Consider the following 9,267-nt stretch of genomic DNA (forward strand, 5'->3'; position numbering starts at 1 on the left):
GTGGTATGTTCTAAGGTGATTTTACCATGTGAAAAAGCCTTCTGCTGGGATATCATGAATCATGTTTGAGAGAAAACTATTTTCTCATGCTTTTCCCACAGAGGTTTGGAAGGTGATCTATAAGCTAAACTGAGAGCATATTTTCTGTAAATTCACATTATCTTTCTCAGTCATGTGAGAATGAAGCCTGACATTCTCAGTAAAACATGTACATCCAACAAGGACAGAGACTGTCAGTTGATTTCTTTGTGTTCTACTGCAGCTTTCCAGAGTGTTCCAAAGAACAACTAGAGTGCTAACAGTCCTACTTATGACAAACGTATGGCACACCTGAAGCTATCTTTGATTGGAATAAAGTGGTAACTCTTAAAACAATTAATTTAAAAAGGAAAATAGAAAGTATGATTAGTGCTGAAAAAAGAAATATTAGGGCACATTCTGAGTGACTTCTCAAATCCTCTTCTATTTCATTAAAAAATTCTGACATGCAGACTGAAACATGCACTTTCAATACCAGCAGCAGACTTCTCTGGTGAGCAGTAGCTTTACTACAGTGATCTAATAAGCAACTAGAGTGCTAACATTCCGGATTTATAGGCAAATGTGTGACACATCTGAATGCCTTCTTGATGGAATCAAAGTAAAAAACCTGAAAGTATTTCCTACTGAGGAGACTGTACTAAATTAGGAAACTTCATAACAAATAAGTCTCCCAAGATGGCCACCAGAGACAAAAGAGCCCAAATATAGCACAAATATCACCCAAATGTAGCCCAAGTATAGCCCAATGACAGAATGTCCCAGAGTGTTCTAATGAACAACTAGAGCAGTAACAGTCTTACTTATGACAAAAGTATGGCACACCCGAAGCCATCTTGATTGGAATAAAGTGGTAACACTTAAAACATTTAATTTGCAAAGGAACAAAATGAGGGGGTTCATTTTGCCATAGAAATTATGATTAGTGCTGCAGAAAGAAAAATTAGGGCACATTTTGACTTCTCAAAACCTCTTCTATTTCATTAAACAATTCTGACATGCAGACTGAAACATGCACTTTGAATACCAGCAGCAGACTTCCCTGGTGAGCAGTAGCTTTACTACAGCGATCTAATGAGCAACTAGAGTGCTACCATTGAGAATTGATGGCAAATGTGTGACACATCAGAATGCCTTCTTGATGGAACCAAAGTAAACAAGCATTGAAAATGCAATAGTTCTCGCCCTTGTTTAAGTTAAAGCAATTCTGTTTGTAGTTAGGTGGCTTTTTAGCTTTGCTTGTATTGGTGTTTTTCAAACTTTCATGTACATAACATGCATATGGATGCGTATATGTATATGTATGTATGCATTTATATTTGTATTTATATAGATATGCAGATTATATATATATGTTTATATATGTGTATATATATATATATATATATATATATATATATATATAAATGCATATGCATATATATGTGCATATGTGTGCGTGTACAGAGAGGTAGAGGTGTAGAGATAGAGGTAGAGAGGTATAGAGTAGTAGAGAGAGAGGTAGAGAGAGGTAAAGAGGTAGAGAGTAGAGGGTGAGTAATAGAGAGTAGAGAGCGAGCAGTAGAGAGTAGTAGAGAGTAGTAGATAGAGTAGTAGAGAGTGAGTATTGGAGAGTGAGTAGTAGAGAGTGAATAGTAGAAAGTAGTAGAGTGTAGTAGAGAGTGAGTACTAGAGTGAATAGTAGAGAGTAGTAGAGAGAGTGTAGTAGAGAGTGAGTAGTAGAGAGTATTAGAGAGAGTAGTAGAGAGTGAGTAGTAGAGAGTAGTAGAGAGAGAGTAGTAGAGAGTAGTAGCGAGTGAGTAGTAGAGAGTGAGTAGTAGAGAGTAGTAGAGAGTGAGTAGTAGAGAGGAGTAGAGAGTGAGTAGTAGAGAGTAGTAGAGAGTAGTAGAGAGTAGTAGAGTGAGTAGTAGAGAGTATTAGAGAGTGAGTAGTAGAGAGTGAGCAGTACAGTGAGTAGTAGAGAGTGAGTAGTAGAGAGTAGTAGAGAGAGAGTAGTAGAGAGTAGTAGCGAGTGAGTAGTAGAGAGTGAGTAGTAGAGAGTAGTAGAGAGTGAGTAGTAGAGAGTAGAGAGTGAGTAGTAGAGAGTAGTAGAGAGTGAGTAGTAGAGTTAGTAGTAGAGAGAGTAGTAGAGAATAGTAGAGAGTGAGTAGTAGAGAGTAGTCAGTCAGTGTCATTCAGCCAGTGTCAGTCATTCAGTGTCAGCCAGTCAGTCAGTGTCAGTCAGTCAGTGTCGGTCAATCGGTGTCAGTCAGTGTCAGTCAGTGTCAGTGTCAGTCAGTCAGTCAGTGTCAGCTAGAGCAGCTCTGGTGACCTGGTTCTCTGGCTCTAAAGCAGCTCTGCTGACCTGGTTCTCTCTCTCTAAAGCAGCTCTGCTGACCTGGTTTCTCTGGCTCTACAGCAGGTCTGCTGACCTGGTTCTCTGGCTCTAGAGCAGCTCTGCTGACCTAGTTCTTAGGCTACAGAGCAGCTCTGCTGATCTGGTTCCCTGGCTCTACAACAGCTCTGCTGACCTGGTTCTCTGGCTCTAAAGCAGCTCTGCTGACCCAGTTCTAATGCTCTAAAGCAGTTCTACTGACATGGTTCTCTGGCTCTAGAGCAGCTCTGCTGACCTGGTTCTCTCCCTCTAAAGCAGCTCTACTGACCTGGTTTCTCTGGCTCTACAGCAGCTCTGCTGACCTAGTTCTTAGGCTCTAGAGCAGCTCTGCTGCCCTGGTTCTCTGGCTCTACAACAGCTCTGCTGACATGGATCTTTGGCTCTAAAGCAGCTCTGCTGACCCGGTTCTATGGCTCTAAAGCAGTTCTGCTGACCTGGTTCTCTGGCTCTAGAGCAGCTCTGCTGACCTGGTCCCTTGGCTCTAAAGCAGCTCTGCTGACCTGGTTCTCTCCCTCTAAAGCAGCTCTGCTGACCTGGTTCTCTCACTCTAAAGCAGCTCTACTGACCTGATTTCTCTGGCTCTACAGCAGCTCTGCTGACCTGGATCTCTGGCTCTAGAGCAGCTCTGCTGACCTCGTTCTTAGGCTCTAGAGCAGCTCTGCTGACCTGGTTCTCTGGCTCTAAAGCAGCTCTGCTGACCTGGTTCTCTGGCTCTAAAGCAGCTCTTCTGACCTGGTTCTCTGCCTCTAGAGCAGCTCTGCTGACCTGGTTCTATGGCTCTAAAGCAGCTCTGCTGACCTGGTTCTCTGCCTCTAGAGCAGCTCTACTGACCTGGTTCTCTGCCTCTAGAGCAGCTCTGCTGACCTGGTTCTATGGCTCTAAAGCAGCTCTGCTGACCTGGTTCTCTGGCTCTAGAGCAGCTCTGCTGACCTGGTTCTCTAGCTCTAAAGCAGCTCTGCTGACCTGCTTCTCTCCCTCTAAAGTAGCTCTGCTGACCTGGGTCCTCTGGCTCGAGAGCAGCTCTGCTGGCCTGGTTCTCTGGCTCTAAAGCAGCTCTGCTGACCTGGTTCTCTCCCTCTAAAACAGCTCTGCTGACCTGGTTCTCTGCCTCTAGAGCAGCTCTGCTGACCTGGTTCTCTGGCTCTAAAGCAGCTCTGCTGACCTGGTTCTCTGGCTCTAGAGCAGCTCTGCTAACCTGGTTCTCTGGCTCTAGAGCAGCTCTGCTGACCTGGTTCTCTGGCTCTAAAGCAGCTCTGCTGACATGGATCTTTGGCTCTAAAGCAGCTCTGCTGACCCGGCTCTATGGCTCTAAAGCAGTTCTGCTGACCTGGTTCTCTGGCTCTAGAGCAGCTCTGCTGACCTGGTCCCTTGGCTCTAAAGCAGCTCTGCTGACCTGGTTCTCTCCCTCTAAAGCAGCTCTGCTGACCTGGTTCTCTCACTCTAAAGCAGCTCTACTGACCTGATTTCTCTGGCTCTACAGCAGCTCTGCTGACCTGGATCTCTGGCTCTAGAGCAGCTCTGCTGACCTCGTTCTTAGGCTCTAGAGCAGCTCTGCTGACCTGGTTCTCTGGCTCTAAAGCAGCTCTGCTGACCTGGTTCTCTGGCTCTAAAGCAGCTCTTCTGACCTGGTTCTCTGCCTCTAGAGCAGCTCTGCTGACCTGGTTCTCTCACTCTAAAACAGCTCTGCTGACCTGGTTCTATGGCTCTAAAGCAGCTCTGCTGACCTGGTTCTCTGCCTCTAGAGCAGCTCTACTGACCTGGTTCTCTGCCTCTAGAGCAGCTCTGCTGACCTGGTTCTATGGCTCTAAAGCAGCTCTGCTGACCTGGTTCTCTGGCTCTAGAGCAGCTCTGCTGACCTGGTTCTCTAGCTCTAAAGCAGCTCTGCTGACCTGCTTCTCTCCCTCTAAAGTAGCTCTGCTGACCTGGTTTCTCTGGCTCGAGAGCAGCTCTGCTGGCCTGGTTCTCTGGCTCTAAAGCAGCTCTGCTGACCTGGTTCTCTCCCTCTAAAACAGCTCTGCTGACCTGGTTCTCTGCCTCTAGAGCAGCTCTGCTGACCTGGTTCTCTGGCTCTAAAGCAGCTCTGCTGACCTGGTTCTCTGGCTCTAGAGCAGCTCTGCTAACCTGGTTCTCTGGCTCTAGAGCAGCTCTGCTGACCTGGTTCTCTGGCTCTAAAGCAGCTCTGCTGACCTGGTTCTCTCCGTCTAAAGAGCTCTGCTGATCTGGTTCTCTGGCTCTAAAGCAGTTCTGCTGACCTGGTTCTCTGCCTCTAGAGTAGCTCTGCTGACCTGGTTCTATGCCTCTAAAGCAGTTCTGCTGACCTGGTTCTCTGGCTCTAAAGCAGTTCTGCTGACCTGGTTCTCTCCCTCTAAAGCAGCTCTGCTGACCTGGTTGCTCTGGCTCTACAGCAGCTCTGCTGACCTGGTTCTCGGCCTCTAGAGCAGCTCTGCTGACCTGGGTCTCTGGTTCTAGAGCAGCTCTGCTGACCTGCTTCTTAGGCTCTAGAGCAGCTCTGCTGACCTGGTTCTCTGGCTCTACAACGGCTCTGCTGACCTGGTTTCTCTGGCTCTGAAGCAGCTCTGCTGACCTGGTTCTCTGCACTCACGATGCACGCAACCGACTTCGCGAAAATATATTTAATAATAATATGTATGTGATGTATCTGAAAAACACGCAGCCGCCGCACACCGTACGCGGATCCTTCACAACTTTTCTAAAATGTCGGCTAGAATGCGCGCACCCACCGCGATGTGTACGCTTTGAGTGCGCGACTATATAATATAAAAAATGAAAACAAGAAAATTAATCAATATTTCAGTTTGAATTTTTTTTATTTGTGCAATTTTCAGAAACATATATAATGTTATTTGATGAATAAAATATTTATAAATAAACAGTTAAAAACTGTAGAAAATCAGTACAAAAAAATAGGTATAACTACTATCACACCTAAAAATTAGTATTTAAAAAACCTTTGAAATTCACTGAAAAAAACATAGGTTTCAGAGACGTTATAATTAGAAATTAGGATTTAAAAAAGCTTTCAAATTCACTGAAAAAACCATACAGGTGCCTCTGTGGTGTGGTGGTGAGACCACGATATCTGCATTTCTGGCATCCATCAGGACACAATATGGATCACTCACAGGATGAAATCTTCGTGATTTATTGCCAGTAAACATGTTTTGGCTTTTGCCTTTCTCAATACCAGCAAAAACGCCTTGAACATCTCAGCAATGCTTTTAACTTCACCAATTGCACTCCCATTGGTTGCTTGAGTGTGAGACGGGGAAACCCTTGTCTACACCACTTAGGACTGTAATTTGAGATCCCCTGCTCCCATTGTCACCCTGGATCTACCCCGTCTGTCCCCTGGGGTCCGACAGACAACTTCCTTGATCAAATTTTCACTAATGGTGCAGTAACTGACTCGTACTCCTTCATTTTCTTGAGAAAACTCTGGCGGCGGGCTCGGAGGAAAGGTAGGCGGATTGATAGGAGCCAGCCCGACCCCTGCATCTAGGTTGTGCACCGGAGCTGCGAATGCTGGCGGCTCCATCCTGACAGCGGAGTGCCAGAGGATCGCGGCTGGCAGGGGGAGCCCGGCTGGGCGAGCCGTGTTTTGTACTGGGGGCACCTGTTGCGGGGAGACTCAGAGTCTGGAGGCAGTTGTCCTGTGGCACTATCTATAGGCCAAAAGGCCTAGAGGAACGGGTGAGTGCAGGTGACAATGCGAGTACAGAATGGGAGCAGGCACAACTGAGCAAGTGAGTGCGGCCAACCCAACTGCTTCCCAATAGAAGAGCGATAAGCTGGAGGAGCATTGTGCTAGTGGACTGAAAACACAAGCGCAGAATTAATGCATCCCGGCTACAAAGCATAAGCCCCTTGCACAATTGAGAAAACACTCCCCTCCAAAAAACACTATGCTGGGCAAGTAATCATAATTGGGGACTGCTCTGGCTGAAAACTCCCTGGTGGGACTCAAAGTCCCAGGAAGCATCGCACCGCAATGTACACAGCTGAATCATGGGGGAGGAGCCCTCCAGCAGCGCTCATAGTGCTAGCACTCTTCCTGCGGCCCGCTCCCGTTAGCGACTAGTGGAGCTGGGCTGGACTACCCCCTAACATCTGTGGTGGGGACCCTCGTTATTATTTTATTTGGACTGCGGGTTTGTGACTCATGGGTGAACTTGGAACTCCACTGGCGAACAGGGAGAGCAGACTACACTTCCCAGACTCCCCAGCTCCCAGCAAGCAGGCGATGACAAGGTGAGAGGCACCAGAGCGCCATAAATCCAACATTGGCGTCCCGCTTGAGAAGGCCAGCCAAGAGCAGGCCCGTCTACGCCCTTCTGCAGCCAAACTCTCTTGGTCCCTTGCTGCTGACACTAGTTCTCTCCCAAAACTCGTCCCATGCATAAGGTAAGAGTATGGTGAAGCGGAAGTCCATTATGCATGCTACTAAGAACCGTCCATTAACTGTGACTATTACTAGCTTCCTCACCACAGCAATGGGGGTGATTAATAATGAAATCGAGTGTGTTGAGGAAAGGCTGGGAGCCACAAAAAAGGTGCTATACACGAGCCCCCTTGCGGGATCATCTAGTTTATCACAAATTTTGCGCTCAACAGGATCTAAGTCCCTGATGGTAGCTGCAAACCATTCTGTAGCTCAGGACGGTGTAGAGCTTGCCACCAATGAATTGTTGGGAACCCAATCTGATATTTTTTGGTCACGCCCGTAGAAGAAGACAAAGGGCTGTAACTAAGTAAATAGAAACCTTAAATGACCTGCAGTACGGACAAAAAATACTGCAACTACTGCAAGGAAAAGTAGTAAGGGAGATGGCCCCGGGAGTAGAACCAGTAACTCAGGGTCTGGGTGAGACACCTATTTTACGCAGTTTGTAACCACTTTGGAAAAAACTTTGAAAACACACCTTGACCTTCATTTGGGTTTTCTCAACAGTACTGACACCTCTCTGAAGATTTTGATTGGTTCAAAGTTGTCCAGTATAACCAGTGGAAGTAAAAAAAGTACCGGATTCAGAACCCTTAACGTCTCGGCAACCCCCACGGCAAACCCCTTTGCTCCCCCAGAGGCCGAACAAGTCGGATCTTCATCAAGCGTCTTGCCATCAAACCAATAATTTGGTTGACAACACTTTGGTCTGTTTATACCAAAAAAGACTAATCGGAGACCAGACCCCTGTAGAAAGTAGGGGATTACCATCAAATGCAACTGGGTGAAACACTTTAGAGAATGATGAACCTTTTTCTATAAGACACCAAAAAATGGCAACAAACATTAACAGAGTTCTTCACCTTCCACCGGAAGCAATGCCATTGGCCATAGTGCTAAAAAGGGTCCCCTCGTTACAGTCTGAAAGGGAAGAAGATATGTTTCAATTAAGGAACAAAACTGTGCATTGGCTAGCAAGAACCTCAAACTTCACGAATTGTGAGGAACTATTAAGGAATATAAATAACGTTGAGAGAGTATCATGGGTAGGCTCATAATTTAAGGCCAATGTTGGTGATTGTGTTGTTATTAATTTAAAAAATATGAACCTGGTTAATTGTCTTATGGAAAGGCTGTCCAGGTCTACAACTTTAAGGGGATCCATTATGACTGTACCCTTAGGTTATTTTTATAAACCAAGTGCGCAGACTCACCCGAGGCTTCATCATGTTGATTATTGTGTAGATCAGCCCTTTGTCATTCCAACTTTTAATAATTTTTCTTCTTCGGAACAAGTGGATTGACTACACTGGGTTAGGTACCACTCTCAATACTGGCTGTGAGGCAGCAATGATAGATACTGAAGGTAGCATAGATATACCTGTGGCCTAGATTACTGTGAATTTGTAAATTCCAACTATGTCTGGATCAGAAATGGTTGGAAACATGACCTCTCCAAATATAGTTCAGAGGTTTGTGGATGACTGTTGGAATAGTGGCTATGTAAGTAGTCAGGTGTGTCTTCTAGAAATAATTTTATTGCCCATGGGTGTTTGTTTTGGAATGTCGCAGGTCTATTGAACAAAGTGAGGAATGAGGCCTGGCTCCACCATGTGAAAGATTATAGCATTATATGTCTTAAAGAAACCTGGGCCAGGGATATAGTCCATATTGATAGATTATGTATCCATTCATACCCCAGATGGCGCGACAGTGAACGGTCATCTTGAGGGGGGTTTACTGTTGGCACCTACCTTACCAAATCGGGTTGGTAAGACCCAGCTTGAATCCCTGCATTTCCAAATTATTAACATTTCATATCAGCAGAATGTAAAACTAGTTATTGTTAATTGTTATCATAATAACTTTGGGGCTCATTACCTGACCTGAGTCCCCCCGCCATTGTTGCGGTGTTTGGGACCGCCCGTCAGACATGCGGCGGTCCCACCACTGCAATTAGGATGCGCCCACCATACTGGTGGGCGCATCCAAGGCCTTTAACATTGCGGATGGTGCTGCAGGCTGCTGCACCGCACGCACTGTTAAAATGGGATGCACTGCATTTCCCTGCACTACGTTGCAGGCACCACACGCTGCCTGCCACGCAGTGCAGTGAAATGGTACCCCCCCAGTGCAGCACCACCTCCTCCCAAAACAAGGGGGGCCGCTACTGGCCCCCGAATCCCTTTTCGCCTGTCTTTTCACAGTGGGATGACCACCGCGAAAAGACAGGCGGAAAGGGATATCCTAATCGCAATGCTACCCTATCTTTTGGTTCCGCAAGGCGGGCAGTAATGGACCGCATTGCGGAACCTTGGCAGATGGTCTTTGCGTACGCCACGCTTCCCTGAGGTTTTCCCCGCCATCATAATCTGGTGGGGGGGAAACTGCT

This window comes from Triturus cristatus, chromosome 6 (genome assembly GCF_964204655.1).
Source record: "Triturus cristatus chromosome 6, aTriCri1.1, whole genome shotgun sequence".
NCBI lineage: Eukaryota > Metazoa > Chordata > Amphibia > Caudata > Salamandridae > Triturus > Triturus cristatus.